Here is a 17,417-nt window from a genome sequence, read left to right on the forward strand (position 1 = left end):
ATTCATTAAGCATGCAATTCATTTAACCTATGTTCTATTTTTCATCACAATCAAAATACTTCTCACAATACCCTAATTGCAATTTATCACTCTACTTAGAATCCTAAACTATTAAGTGAATAGAAATCCTAAGATGATAGTAGAACAATGCAATACCCTAATTAGTGGCCATCTAAACAAGATTTTACAAGATTCATAACATTCAAATAGAAAAATAGAAGCAATTTAATATAAGGGAATAGAAGGAATAAAATTCATCAATGCATTCAAGATCTCATATCTAGGATTTTGAAATAACCCTCAACTATAAAGAAAACTAATCCATAATCACATTCATATTCATAAACATAAATATTCAATGAAAATAAAAGAGTTTTGAGAAGAAAGAAAAACTATATTGAAGAATGTTGATGATCATGTATTTTCTCCTCCTCTGTTACTGTAGCCTCTAAAATTCGCAATCCACAGTTGTATTCAAAGTTAACCCTAATCCCTTTTATAGCCCACCAAAAATTACATTTAAAATTAAAAAATTTAAGAAAAATGTTGTCGCACGGCCGGGACCACTGATTCTTGGTGGCCGCAGCCACAGAGTGTTTCTGGGTAAGCTTCGCACGGAGGTCGTGGCCATGAGATTATGGTGGCCACGGTGACTACTCTGTGACTCCCAGGTCGCGACCAGTAAATGTTGGTGGCCGCAGCCACAACCCAAAATTTTCTCAAGTGCTTCTTCTTCGTAATCTTCAACTTTAAGCTCAAACCTCAGGTTTAGGGACTTCTAAAACACTTCAAACTTAATTTTCTCAAGTCCTATCATTGCACATCCATTCCTAACCACAAAAATATATCAAATTCATCAATAGTACCTTAGGAAATATTTTATGGCTTAAAAATTAAAGACTCGTAAAACAAAGCTAAGAACACGTAAAAACACTTGAAATTAACATTATCTAAGTGCGAAAGGATAAAAAATATAATATCCAAAATATCCTTATAAGTGGAACAGCTGGGCTAAATTGTGGGGCACTCATAACACTTGTTTGGGTAGGATTGTATGACGAGAACTGTGGTCTCGGAACCACGGTATTCGGGACTAGTGGAGCGAGGAAAGAGACAGGTCCTCCAAACGCTCCAATCTGAGCATCCTCCCAGTTGATATATTCTTGGGCCCGATGTATGAAGTCGTTGAGCTTGTGGCATCCTCTCCGTTTGAGGTCATCCCACAATGGAGAACCTGCTCGAATGCCAGTTTGTAGGGCCATCAATTGTTGGCCATCGTCGACCTTATTGGTCCTGACTGCTTCCACCTTAAAGTGCTTGATGTATGCTTTAAGGGTTTTGAGAGGTCCTGCTTTATGGACAAAGCATTGACCTCGAACTTTACCTTCCAAGAAGCTATTAATCGTCTTCGAAGGAGGTGGAAAGTTGTTTCCATGAGTGGATTTAACTTGGACGATGCTTCTTGAACCACTCGTGTGCTGGTCGCTTCAAGGTTAAGAAGAAGACGTGGCATTTAGCGTCCTCAGAGACATGATGAACCGACATCAATCTGTTGAACTTCGAAAGATGGTAGGTAGGATCCGTTCCTCAGATGTACGGAGTAATGTCTGACATCTTGAAACCTCGGGGCAATGGGGCTTCTACAATGTGAGGGGCACAAGGCTCCCCATATTCATTCTCCAAGTCGGAGTCATGAACTTGTCTCCAGGCCATTTTGAGCATTATCTTCTTCAAACTCAGCATGGAGAGGGTCGTAAACTTGATTGGCACTTTGCGCCGGGTGTTCTCTCCTCCGAGCATTAAGATCATCTCGAAGGTCTGGCTGTTGTCATCTCCCAGGGTTTTCCTCAGAAGCTGCTTTGTTCTTGCGAGCGTTCAGGTCATCTCGCAGGTTAGGTTGCGCGTGTTGGTGACCACCGTCCTCGAGGTATCCCATTTTGGTCTCCCCCCAGGGTCAACATATTCATTGTTAACTGAGACGCTAATTCCCTATCCTTGGTTGGTGGAGATATTTCTCCTATTGCCTCCCTTGGTCAAGATTTCTTGGAGGCTAGCAAGGTACTGGCGGGACACCACCTCCAGGCCTAACGTGGTCTGCCACAGAGCGCCTGGGCGGAAGGCCTTGGTCTCCATAGCCGCTAGTGGCCTGGTGGTGTCCTTGGGCACCATGCCCCTGATTACCATTGACCCTTCTCGATGCCTGATTACGCTCGAAAGCCTGACAAGCTCTTTATCTCCTTTCAGAGGGCTCTTCATCAACCTTCCCATTTTCCATAATCCTGCGTAGATGGGGCTCCCACTCAAGCTTGGTGCACAGGTGGCATGCCAGCTGGCGTATCTTGCGCCATTTTAGTAGGGTGCTTGGGAGGAAAGCCCACTGGTGGAACATGTGGTACTCTAGCTGGGTGCACAGGTGGCATGCCAGCTTGCTACCTAGGTGGTACTTCGCCATGGGGATCCACTTACAACCCTTGAGCCGCCAAAGTAGCCCACATGGCATTAACCATCCCCTGCAGGGCGATGATATTTCCCTCCTATGTATCTATATTTTGATGTTGGGAGGCGATTTGGCCCTTAAGGGCCACCACTTCTGGTGGCTCCTCCGTGTAAAGGGATTGAGAGTAGTCACTCTCGTAGTACTCGCCGTCCTCACCGTCGTGTTCAGCGTTCTCATCGTAATCTTCTTGGGCCACCTCCGGGTTTGCTGATGGAGATGGTCGGCTGGGTTTTCCTCCCTCTGCGAGGGTGGGAGGGGCAATGTCGTCAATGGCGTTTCTTCAAGCTTTCAATGAAAGCACCAAATGTTGACTGCCTTTTTCGCTATCAACTAATTAAACCTCAGTTCTAGATGGTACCTAATTACAAGTCTGGAACCAAATTGAAAAAAAAATCACAGACACAGAACTAGTTACAACTCTCAAATAGGGAATATTTGTAACCAATTACAACTTTTTTATTGTAAGTGGTTATTATGCCGTGATTTCAAGATTTCATAAAGAAATAAAATACAATTTCAAATTCAAATTCCACCCAGAAATCAATTATTAGTTTCGATTATTTTAATGGAATTGTAGATTGACTATTATTGAGATTGGGTGAAATAAAATCAATCATTGAGAATGTGTATAAGCAAAATAATAATAATAATTAATTGATAATATATATATATATTTATATAAAAATCTAGTCATTCAGTTTTTTTTTTTAATATTTGAACTTATGTCTCTCTATACAAGAAACATACGAAGATTAGTTAATAATTATATATTTATAAAAAAGAACAAAAAAAAAAGATGAATTCTCTTATATATAAAAAAACACACACATATATATAGGATAATTCTTCTATAGAGACTTCATTTTAAGCCCTACCGGTAGAGTTCTCAGTGTTTCTCGACCCGTAAACAGTTTTCAGCGCGATTTTTTTTTATGACCGTGTATATTGTAGCTATTTAGAGCATTCTGCAAATTTTCAGAAAATTCTGAATAGTTTACAGTACCGAAAACTAGGTTCAAACATGTTGTTTTCCACGCGCATAAAAAAAATTAGTCACGCGTGCAACAACATGTTTGAACTTAGTTTTCAGTACTATAAACTATTCAGAGTTTTTTGAAAATTTGCAAGATGCTCTAAATAGCTACAATATACATGGTCATAAAAAAAAATCGCGCCGAAAACTATTCACGGGTCGAGAACACTGAGAGCCCTACCGATAGGGCTTAAAGTGAAGCCCCTATAGGAAAATTCCCCTATATATATAAACTACTCATATACCTATAGATTATAATATTTAAATTTTATTCAAATTTTAATATAAAGTTTTATATAATCATTCTCACATTTCATATTTTTATCCACAACAACTAGTATATATATAGGGAAATTCTCTTATAGGGGCTTCACTTTAAGTCCTATTGGTAGGTCTCTCAGTGTTTACAACCCGTGAATAGTTTTCGGAGCAATTTTTTTATGACCGTGTACATTGTAGTTATTTAGAGCATCCTACAAATTTTCAGAAAATTCCAAATAGTTTACAGTACCGAAAACTAGGTTCAAACATGTTGTTGCACTCGTGACTAATTTTTTTTATGCGCGTGAAAAACAACATGTTTGAACCTAATTTTCGGTACTGTAAACTATTCGAAATTTTCTGAAAATTTGCAGGATGCTCTAAATAGCTACAATATACACGGTTATAAAAAAAAGTCACACCGAAAACTCTTCACGGGTTGAGAAACACTGAGAGCCTTACCGGTAGAACTTAAAATGAAGTTCCTATAGAAGAATTGTCATATATATATATAACTATATAACAAAAAAAATATATATATATAAAGTTACCAAGGATAAAATAAAAATAAAATAAACTACTTATATGTATATATAAAAAAAACAACAATTTCTATTTATATAAATATAAATGAGTCATACACTTTTTTAATTTTAGTGTATTTTATATAATTATTCATGCTTAATATTTTTTGTTGTTGGAAGATTAGTAAACATATGAGAATATGAGATTTTTTTAAAACTTAATTACCAAAAGAAGCCATACTTTGGCTATATAAAATTAATTCAAACAAAATTTACGTAAAGCCATATTTTTTATACATTAGCTTTTAAATAGTCGTATTTTTAAAGACTTCCCATTTTATTTTTGACCACTGTATAAATATATATATAAATATATATATAATAAAATATATATGACAATTTTTCATAGGGGCTTCACTTTAAGCATTACCAGTGGAGCTCTCAGTGTTTCTCGACCTGTAAATAGTTTTCGGCGCGATTTTTTTTGTGACCGTGTATATTGTAGCTATTTAGAGCATTCTGCAAATTTTTAGAAAATTCTGAATAGTTTACAGTACCGAAAATTAGGTTCAAACATGTTATTTTCCACGCACATAAAAAAAAATTAGTCACGCATGCAACAACATGTTTGAACTTAGTTTTCGGTACTATAAACTATTCAAAATTTTATAAAAATTTGCAGGATATACACGATTATACAAAAAATTGCGTCAAAAACTATTTACGGATCGAAAACACTCAGAGTTCCACCGATAAAGCTTAAAATGAACCCCATATATATATCAATATAATTTATTCAACTTAACATTAGGATACGGCAATTGGTATCATTGGTGGATATTAAAATTGAGATAAATATGTCAGAAGTTCTTTATAAACATGTCAAATCCATAAATTAATATGAAAGCATAACTTGTGTGGGTTTCGACAATCCTACCATTACTCACGGTTCAACGGAGAAGATGATTATTCCAAAGCCAATTGCTCTTAATTTTCTATGTTTTAAAGATGTCCTTGGCAAAAGATGACAAATGAAATCATAATAGTGAGATATCTGCTGAACTATTTGCTGATGTTGTTAAATCAAGATCTTTTATCAAATAATATTATTGTTATCAATCAACCATATGTATAGATGGTAAAATAAATGTTTGTTTAACCCAAACTGTGACAGTATTTTTGGACAAACGATCTCAATTTAAATAGTTGAAAGAGTGATCTCAATCGAAAACTCATGGCTATAACCGTGGGCTGTTCTTTATTCACGAGAAGATGATAGGATGTTATCCTTTTACAAAAATATAAGAAAAAACAAGGAGGAAATTACACCGTATGTAATTTTTTTTTAAACTTTGAAAAATATAGTTGTTTTTTTTTTGTTAAGTTTCTTATGACATTTTTTTTTTTTTACATTTTTATGGGTTTTTTTCTCATATATTTGTAATATTTTATTTGTACACCATATTTTATTTTTATAAAGATTTTGTATATATTTTTAATATGTTTTGAGGTTATTTTTATAATTTTAATCAATTTGTAATATTTTTATCATTTATATTTTATAAAACTTTTTTTAATTATTTTTTGAAAAAAAAAAAACTGAGACCTTCTCCACCATGTTTTTTATTCCTATTTCTTCTTTTTTTGCGTAGTAACTAGTTACCACCATCAAAACAATTTTGATTTTTTTTATCTGGTAGTAATATTATGCCACTGTCAATTTTTCTTTAGTTATGTGTGGTATCTAGTTACCACTAACAAAATCAGTTTTATTTTTTAAGTGATGTGGTAGTAATTGGTTACAACTAAAAAAATAATTTTAATTATTTTAGTAAAATACCATTATCAAAATACCAATTGAACTCTAACGTGTTACTTGGTGAGATTTAAAAGAAAAAAAACTGATATTAAAAAAATAAACTAAATTGGTCGTGAAGATAACTGGTTATAACTAGGTCTGAAAAAAATAGATTTGAAAAAAGAAGGAACCAATTGCATTGGTATCCGGTTATGTAGCCAAACTTGGAAAAAATAGGATCCAAACAAAAATTCTAAACTAATCATAATCATAACTGGTTACAACTAGGTTTGAAAAAAAAAATCAAATAAAAAAAAGAACCAGTCGCCATGGTACTTGGTCACTTAGTCATGAGTGAAAACAAAATCAAATCTAAACAAAAAATATCTAAATTGATCATTATCGTAACTGGTTACAGCTAGGTCTAAAGAATTCAGATATGAATAAAAAGATTTAGTCACCATTGTGTCTGGTTAATTAAAGGAAAAAAAAATTAGATTTGAACAAAAAAAAAACTGAACAAATAGTGATGGTAATCGGTTACAGTTAGGGTTGGAAGAAAAAAAAAAGCAGATCTGAAGTGCAAAATCATATTTAAAATGTAAAATAAAATGTGATAAAGAAGAAGAAGAACTAGAGGAATAAGGAGGAGATTGAATAAGGTAACTGGTTACAACTAGGTCCACAAAAATCTCAGAGTTGAAAACAAAACCAGACCGTGACAGTAACCGGTTACTTAGACAGATCTAGAAAAAAACTAGATCCGAAAAAAAAAATCAGATCTGAAACAACAAAGAAGAAGAAGAAGAAAAAGAAGAAAAACGTGAAGAAGAAGAAGAAGAAGAACACGAAGAAGATGATGATGAAGAAGAAGAACGTAAAGAAAAAGAAGAAGAAGAAGAAGAAGAAGAAGAAGAACGCGGAGAAGAAGAAGATGAATCCGAGATGGCGTCGGCGATGATCAGAGGTACGACATACGTTTTTGGTTGCCAGTGTGAGAGAGCTCATGTTGTTGTGAGAGAAAATGGTTGGCTGCCATTATTGTGAGAGAAAATGAATAGAGTGGGTGAAAAATACGTGAGGAAGAGAGGAAGGTAAGAGAGAGTGAGGAAGAGAGGAAGGTAAGAGAGAGAGAGAGAGAGAGTGTGTGTGTGTGTGTGTGTGTGTGTATTTTTGTTATGGTATTTTGGTTATAGTATTTTATGGGATTCACACATTTTAAACCTTTTTTTTTTTGCTAGAGTTACCATATTTTGTGACATAAGTTTTATGTCCATAAATATAGAAAGTAACTTGTTTTAGATAAGTTTACATAAATATGAGAAAAAATAGATGAGTTTTTATATTTATGGGCAAAAAATAAATGCTATAAAATATGGTGAATTTTTCATAGAAAAAGTTTAAAACATGGGAATCCCATAAAATATAAAAAATAAATTACCATATTTTTATACAAAACTCCCTTACACTTTCTCATCATCTCCTTTCTCTCTCTTCATTTTCTCCTTTCTCAATCTCTCATTCCCCACTTGATTATTTCTTCTAAGCCCTCCACCAGAGACGCAGCCCCTACCCCCCGACGATGATGCAGCTCCACCGCCCTTTGGTTCTTCTTCTTCTTCTTCTTCTTCTTCTTCTTCTTCTTCTTCTTCTTCTTCTTCTTCTTCTGTTGTTGTTGTTGCTGCTAGTTTTAATGTTATTCGTTTGGTGGTTCTTGTTGCTCTTCTTCTTTTCCACATTTGATTTTGCATTTTAAATCTAATTTTTCACTTAAGATATGATTTTTTTCTTCCAGCCCTAACTGTAATCGATTACCATCACGATTTGTTTAGGTTTTTTTTGTTCAAATCTGATTTTTTTTTCAGACCTGTTTAAGTAACCAGGTACTATGGCGACTAATTCTTTTTATTCATATTTGATTTTTTTTTCAAACTTAGTTGTAACTAGTTACAATAACGATCAATTTAGATTTTTTTTTGTTTAGTTTTGATTTTCTTTCCAGGTCTAGATAAGTAACTAGTTACCATAGTAACTGTTTTTTTTTTTTCAAATATGATTTTTTTTTCAAACCTAGCTAGAACCAGTTACGATTATGACCATTTTAGATTTTTTTTAATCCTATTTGTTTTCAGGTCTGGCTAGGTAACCGGTTACCATTGCAACTAGTTTTTTTTTTCATATATATTTTTTTCAAACCTAATTGTAACCAGTTACCTCCACGATCAATTTAGTTTATTTTTTCATATCAGTTTTTTTTCTCCAAATCTCACTAAGTAATCAGTTACAATTCAACTAGTATTTTAATAATAGTACTACACTAAAATATCAAAATTATTGTATAGCTGTAACCAGTTACTACAACACCACTTTAAAAATAAAACTGATTTTTATAGATATAACCAGTTACCACACATCACTAAAAAAATTGACAATTACAAATAATCACTACCACAAAAAAAAAATTGTATAGATAATGGTAACCAGTTACAATGGAGAAACTATTGATTGAATAAGATATAAAATATAAAAAAAAGAAGAAAACAAAACGTTTTTCAATATCTGAACAAAAAAATAAATTAAAAATAATACCTACAATTACTGAAACCCTCACAAAAATTTAAAATTAGCCAAAATATTCATATATAATTAAATATGGTAAAACTAATAAATTATTACACAAATATGGGAAAAAATCCCATAAAAAGTAAGAAAACATAAAATACCATATAAAATGCAGATTGAAAAATGTCATAATTATCAAAGTTTAGAAAATTTTCCCATATGTAAATTCCTCTTGTTTAAAATGTGGGTCGTGTATGACAAAAATATCAACTTCAAAAAGGGTTTGGAATACAAGGAAGGAGATTAAGCCTATCTTATCAGTTTTGTACATAATAATTACTCTTTTACTTAAAAAATAATCAAATTGTATTTGTTAATCATCAACCACCATAATTTATTGATTCACTAAATTTATTTTATATGTGTATATATATTTGAGCTTATCACTTGGGATAGATGTGTTGGTAATTGGTTTATGTGTGAAGCGAAAAATATGGGGTGTTGGGCCAGAGAATTCAAAAAAAATTATTTAAACAAAATTTAAATAATTGGATCCATTGACATTGAATACTAGAGAAATAAAAGATGATGATTTACCCGTTGAAGAACTATCAAGAATCATGGCTATCTTTTTGTATCTTCAACGAACATCAAATCCAAAGCAATCTTTGAAATACTCAGATCAAGATCTTTCAAGATGTATCTCTATACCTCAAGACGTGTGTGAGCACGTCGAGTAATGGTAGAGAAAAATTTCTGATTTACAAGATATTCTCAACACATGAGATCTTGGAATATTAGGTCTAAGACAATTTTCAAGAATAGAGAAAAATTATTCGATATATTTTTCTCTCTTTTTGAATATTCTTTATATCATATATCTTGTAAAACTATTTTTGTGATAGATTTATAAAAGGGTTACTTTAATTCAAAATTAAAAATTCAAACTATAAATCTATTATTAAATAAATAAAGAAAAGAAAAATATCAAGATTCAATTTTGATCTATTAGATGTTGTACCTGCCAACTACAGTCTCTAGACTGTGGTTGGCGTGCAACACCCCTATTTTTAGGGATGTGCTACAACCAATTTTCTTTTAAATATATTTAATAATTCATCTATTAAAAAATATCTAAATCTGATAATTCATCTTATCAGATTAATTAAAGAATAAATATTAATTCAAATTCAAAACTAATTTCAATTATCATAAATATCTTTTTACAATATTTATATAATAAAACTAATGAATTCAAAATTAATTATTTTAATTATTTAAATGTTATTTTTGAAAACGTCATTTTATTTAAAAAATAATTTTCGAAATTGCCTTAATTAAAAATGCCAATTTCGAAAATATGCACATTAATTAAATAATTTGTGTTAATTACATATTTGACCCTAAAGAACAAATTTATTCTAAATATCCCATTTTCTTGATTTTTCCCAATTTAAACTCTTACCTTGAATAATGTTGATAGAGTCATCTCAAGGACCTATGGACCTATAATTTCAAGCTCCAATAAATTTATATTATTAATTAAATCTCTTTAATATAATAACCTTAGTTTATTATCTATAGACATTTATTTATTGAGTACTTTTAAATATATAAAAAGTGTCCATCGATTTAATCACTACATACAATTCAATCCTATAGTAATGGTTCATAATTAATATATGAATTAATCACCGTTTAAACTATTTAATTATATATTGTTTCCTTGAGTACAATTTTCTTTACTAGTGAAGGTTAATTCATAAACTGATTTATGAATTTGAGTTCAAACATTTCAGTTCAAAAAGCCAACCCTTAAGGGAACCATTATTCAATTCCTCTCGAAAAGGCATAGATTCCATATCTGTATATTATGTCCATAGCCATTTACATCAATGAGTTCCCAAAACAAAAAATTTCAGCCTGATCATTCTGACAAACCATAACGACTGAATCAAAGAACTCATATCACATAAATAGGAGTTCATAATAACTTCAGGATTAAAATCAATTTGTAAATGATCTTCTTATTCATATGTTTGATTAATACTTATAAAGTAGACAATATTATTAAGTATTAATAACATATCGGGTCCTGTTCATATATAACTACTTTATACAAAGTTCATCCACTAAGATGTCCTACTACATCAGTAATCCGGATCTAGATTACCTGTATTCATAATATTAGTGAACCGTACTTACAATATTTAATCCAAAGATTCCATATAACTTTGTTTTAATGCGAACTGTTTAAATTCGTTCCCTACAATATTAATCCCCTCGTACAAATACAAGATTGTAGTCACAATAACGAATTTGAGAATTTTCTGATATTCATATAATATTATTCTAATAATAATAATAAACAAACACTATATGCAAAAATTCATTTCAATTATATATTTCATAAAATATTTTTCAAAACATATGTTTTAAAGGACACTAATCTCAACAAGATATTACTCAAAGTGTGACACCTACACATTTGGTTTTGCTTAGCCACTACATTGTTGCCTTTGAGCTTTTCATTTTGGGAAATTTACACAATACACTTAATTTAGCCAAAAAGTTTCATTTATGCGATTACATGAAAAAATTAACAATTTTACGATAGAATTTTTTTTCGTTTATACGGTGTGCACGATCGGAATAGGAGATGAGATTTGGAAGAGATGCAGATGAGATGAGGTGCATGCATGGTGCTAGAGGGGATGAAAATCGCTTTAGCTATGGGGGATGGTGGTCTGAATTGGGGAGGCAAACTGGCTTGAGCTGCCAAAGATGGTGAGAATCGAAACATGTGATGGTCAAATAGCTTGAGTTGCCAGAGAAGATGGTGGCTAAGTAATATTGCATTCAAAGTGGACGATCGAAGACCCCTGTCGTTCCCTTGCTGTGAAAAATACACAAACGTCACTAAGCCCTCTATTTTGACCTAATGTGTTTGCTCCGGACCATCCCACCACCTCTTCCCTGGGGTGGTCTCGAGCCATAAAGAAGCAACTTGCTCCACAAACTGCTCTTCATCAATAGTCGCATCAAGATCATAGTTTATGTTCAGCGAAAGCATTATGCTCCAAATTAATATGGCAGAGTAGTAACTGAGGGTAGACCCAATAACAGGTTATGTGAAACTATTGGAAGCAATGGAATAAGAGGAGTGAATGGTAGAAACTATCATGGGAAAACCTTCAACACTGGAATGAAAGTACCTTATCGTGGGCAGAAACTAGAGTAGGTTGAACAGAAAAGAAGAAAGCTTTTTTCTTGGGGTTGCTGAGGTATAATAATAGAAGCATATAGAAACAATAGAATATGTGAGATAAAGTCAATAATACCAATTTTAAGCAACATGTTTCGTCTTACTTTACTTTTGTCTTTTGCTTAGTCATATCCAACTTTAGTAAAAGCTTCAATTCTTATGTGGCAACCCAACCCCACGTGGTGTCTACAGTATTGAGTATGTGTCTTTTGAGGAGTCTTGTGTGCTAAAACTACTCCATTTGTCAAATTTAATTTGATTTTAGTTAGTAAATTTAAATTATATTATACACAAATATTACTTTCTAATTCATAATACACAGTACAAGTATAGTTCAACACATATATATTTTATAAATAGTACATGTTTATTTTGGTTATATATTTAGCTATTCTTAGTATGGGCCACTCTTAATGGTTACTACACATGAATGATTAATTTAATATTAACCATTAGATTAAGATCAATAGTCAATATTTATAGTTGTTAATTAATATTTCTAAAAATAAATTTTGATTTTTTTTAAATTTTTGGAAAGCTACCTGATTACATGGCGGTCACATATTTATTAAATTAAAGAATTAAAAAAAATCTTATTTAAGCATTATATATGAAAATTCGAAATTAATGTAAAAAAATTATTTACATGTTGGTGACTTGCTATACTAAGTCACTATGTTGCCACATCATCATAATTATTAGTACACCTCTACGGGTATTAACCAAAAAAATATAAACATGCCACCAGCACATTTCCTTTTTTTTAACACTTTATATATACATATATATATATATATATAATTATCTTTTAAAATAAAAAAAATTGTGCAATTTTCAAACTTTGATTTCATGTACATAGTTTATGGATTTTATACAACAAAATAAAATACACATAAACAATCATAAACATACAAAAATCATGGCCAATATTCTTTTAGTATCACACATACATAAAACTTAAATATGCAAATAATTATGCTACGATCCAATTAACATATATAACATGTCAAAAAATCACATACATATATATAAACATATAAACTAGCAACTTGGCTCTAATTCTAGTTGTAGGATCTCATTTATATAAGTTTATATGCACACTCCATATTGCACAAAATAACATGCAATAGAAAACATGAATACATGCATAAAAGTGATTTTCATACAGAGATTTGTAAATACAACAATAAAACCATTAAAGTTCTTACTGTTAGAATATTTTATATGGACTAACATAATTAAGTGTTGCTCACACAGTGTCGGTATTAGCATGTAATGATAACTATATAATCAGTAATGCATGATATTACCATCGGGCCATAATGGGATGGACATAACGTACTAACATGCTCGGGGCCCATGAACACGCTCTAAAACGTCTTTGGTCAGCCCATTGGGCCAAGACAACTAATTCTCTCACATTGGGCATGTAAGCCCAATTGGCCCATAATTCCTTATATAAAGGGTTGTGCTCTTGATTGATGATTAAGGTGGAATGAGTGTGGCTATGGTGTAGAGAGAATGATAGAGTAGTGTTCATTACTCCCAAGCTCTCATTTTCTCTATATGTGTAGATCAAAGAAGTGTAATCAACATAATTATTAGAGATCAAGGCGATAATTGGAGGTACGTATATTATTATATTAATGCCCTAAATAAAATGTTTGATCATGGAAATTCATGAGCATGATTTGATATTGATTATTGTTTATTTAGTGCTCATTGTGTATTAATTATAACAATTGGTATCAAAGCCAGGTAATTTGATTTTAGGGCTTATTAGAATAATTTTTTTTTTCAAATATGATTTACATAAAAAAAAAAAAAAATTGAAATTATATATTATTGGTAGATAAAATCAGATTAGAGGATGAGTATTGAGTTTATCAATATTTTAGATTGTATTTTCCGTTTTGTTTACGTTGAAAACACCCAAAACTCCAAGCTTTTTCAAAGCTTGTTAATGGCAGAAAATGACTATTAGATCTACGGGTTTCAGATGTTTATAAGTTTGAATGGGTACTGGAAATAGAAAGAGCATGAAAAATGGAGAAAAACCCCTCAAACGACATCAAAATCGGAGCTCTGGTGGCTAAAATCCAACGAGGTCAGAATTTGGGTTCGAAACGGGTCGACCAGACCCGCTGGAGGTTGAAGACAACCTCAAAACGTCGTTTTTCTGGTTTAGTGTCGTTTTTGGTTTTTTTGTCATTTTCAGAAGTGCTGTCGTTTTTTATGATTTATGTCGTTTTCTGACAAACTACATGTAGTTTGTTGAAAAAATACATGTCGTTTTTGGGCATTTTTCAGCAAAAAATTTTTTAAAACTTTTTTGGGCGCGTGGGGGTGCGTGAAGATTCCATTTTGGACCAAATTTTCACCATTTTGCTCCTTTTAATTTTTCCAATTTTATTGTGTGATTATATTTTGGGTTTGGTCAATTTAAATTGTTAATTGACGCATAATCACATAATTAATTTGAATTAATTTTTTTTTCTCTCACAATTTTATTTTTTATTTATTTCATTGGATGAAGACATAATTATATTCATGCCATAAAAATTATTTGATAGATGATTGACATTTTTGATAATATAATTATGTTAGTGAATAATTAATTGAGTGCTTATGTACTCACCTATCGTGAGTCTAAGCATGTCAATTTTGTTATTCATAAAATTGTGAGAATTGTGATAAATTTATCGTTAATTAATTTAATCTCATACAAGACCATTTTTTATTTGTTTATCATTCCATAATTTTGTTATATATATGCCTTTCGTGATTTTGATAATTTTTTGTGAATTTCATTATTGTTATTATTATGAATTCTTTCGGGGCATATGCTATGGAAAATGTGTAATAAGATATTGTTCATGGTTTGTGCATTTATTATAAAAATTATTGTCAATATTTAATTAATATTTTTGGTAATAAAATTTGCTAGAAATACAAAAATGCGCAATCAGCCTTATTAGATAATTATGAGATTAATTTTGTTTCATTGAATGTGTTGTACTTACCTGTCGTAAGTTTTCACATGTCAATTGTCGAAAATTGTGATTCATGTTAAATACTTTTCTCCCGTATCAATCACAATTAAAAACTAAGATCCATACATGCAATTTAGTCATCCTGTCGACGATTTTACTGTAAAGTAGGATGCTTAGATGGTGAAGGAAACACATTAGATGTCATGAACCACACAATCTTTTCTACCCTATCGGTAGTGGATTAGCTGAATTTGGTTATGATATTTAAAGTAGTTGTCCTTACCTGCGTAAGAGTCATATGTTTTGTTTGAACGACTCTAACATGACATGATCGTTTCCGTTGATAAATCATTGAGAAAGCTAAGAAAATGAGCAGATTGCATAATCCTTGTTTTCACATAGTGGCACTGCTCTAAGATATTTTTTTTTAGTATTAAGCAATCCTAAAACCTCTACCGCTTAGTTATCGGATGGGACTATAATATGTATTGTCATATCGATCTCTCATTAGAAAATTGAACTAGGCCTCGAAATTGATAAATCTTGAAATCATTTGAATTCAAAGATGCCAAGTTACTGCATGCTCAGTGGGAGTATTGCGATGGGTGTCAGTTGGTTTTAGTAAGGTATATATGTGTTGATCGATCCCTATTGACAAATTTTATGAGGGTGGAATCACTTAGGAATTTTTCTTGGGCATCTAAAGTGATATTCCTACGTTTGCTACACAATGATGAGTTCAGGAGACTAGTACGTTGGTTTTGTGCCTTGAAATAGTTTCGGTGGAACTAATGAATCAATTATTACAATACTTTTATGCTTAAGGATCAAGATAAGGCATAGATCATAAGTTGACAAGTTTTTGATCAATATTACAATGGATGTATGATTGTCATTGTCTATTTCGAAGAGATGATTATGTTAATTGTGAATGTCTGTAAATATAGTGAATTCAATATAATGGGTTAATGCATATGTACTCGATATCATATCGTTGTTGCTAGTAAAATTGAGGATAGCTAAGCTATATTTAGGCAACAATTTTGGATTGATTTAAGTCTGAACAAAGTTTTCAGTATAGCGACTTTGATAACTTAGTTACAATTTTGGATGAGAAATGGAAAGAATAGAGGATATAAGTTTTTTGACTTATTCAATCTCAGTACACATATTCATCGCTAATGACTATCATAATTATTGATAATAGTTTTACAACCTAATTGTCCACAATGATTAATCTATAATGCATACAAATTTTGAGAGATATCGAGTATTTATCACTCTTTTGTTAAGATCTCTCATGCATTATTATCTTAAGCACAGTCTTCTCAAAGTTTTGACTCATCAAAGTTTGAAAGCTTTTATGTTTTAGAAAGCTTTATAGTGGAAAACACCTAAGGGATTAAACCATGCATGCATAATGATATGCAGTCACTTTTTTATGTGTATTTTTTCTCGAAGTGACAAGGACACAACAAGACTGGTATATAGTCTTAATTGTTGTACTCCATGCATCTTGGTTTGATGGTTGTTATTATATTTGAATGTCTCTCAGGCCAAATTATGTGTAGTATACATATCCTATCGATATGATATCATACATAATTTATTTGATTGCCTATTGCATGCTGGAGATTAATATGGTGTTTGTTGATTATATTGGTCCAAGTGGGAGAGATATTTGAATCTTGTATGGACTAATATAATCACAAACATAATTCCATATTCACAATCATGTTAGTTGTTTTTCGAAAGAGACAATGTGAGATAAGTCTTTCACAGCAACACTCAAGATACTAAGACTCAATGGATCATATCGTTTTATGCTGAATAGCCTCATGAATGTTGTGATTGAATAAGAATTTACATCTAAGGCTATTTCAGAAGTTCTAATATTATGAGGCAATATAGGACATTGCATTTGACAATCTTGGATTTTAATCATATGAGAGAAGATGAACATTTAAGTGTTTTATTGAGAATATCAAGTTTAATATGTATGGCTCTTCTAGCTATTATTTTTGATAAGTATATATAGTTATCTATGTTGGAGTTTTAAGCTGGCATTAGACAAGGGTTAAAATTTTATTTAGGGAATAATTGGATTTATCCCTCATTTTGTTGCTTCCGCTGTTATTATTGATGACCTACAATTGGCCAGATTATTGTAAGAAACTCCATATGCGAACAAATAAAGATAAAGGATCGAGACAGTTTGATAAACCTGTGATTCCATACACGAGATAAGCTTAATTACATATACCTCTAAATTTCTAATCGATAGTCATTGGTAGTTCTTAATCCTTATTTGGAGAATTGATATGGTTATTTCATTATTTCCAAGCTATGATCAAGCGTGAAAGTTTAGGCTTAATCCCATAATAATTGGGAGATTTTCTTGATGGTGGTTTTTTTTTTTTAAGAATAAGTTGTTTGATGGTTAAAGTAAGGTGAATTAAAGCCTATAGCTAGTCTCCACTATAA

The sequence above is a fragment of the Humulus lupulus genome, chromosome 4, assembly GCF_963169125.1.
Source record: "Humulus lupulus chromosome 4, drHumLupu1.1, whole genome shotgun sequence".
NCBI classification, from domain to species: Eukaryota; Viridiplantae; Streptophyta; class Magnoliopsida; order Rosales; family Cannabaceae; genus Humulus; species Humulus lupulus.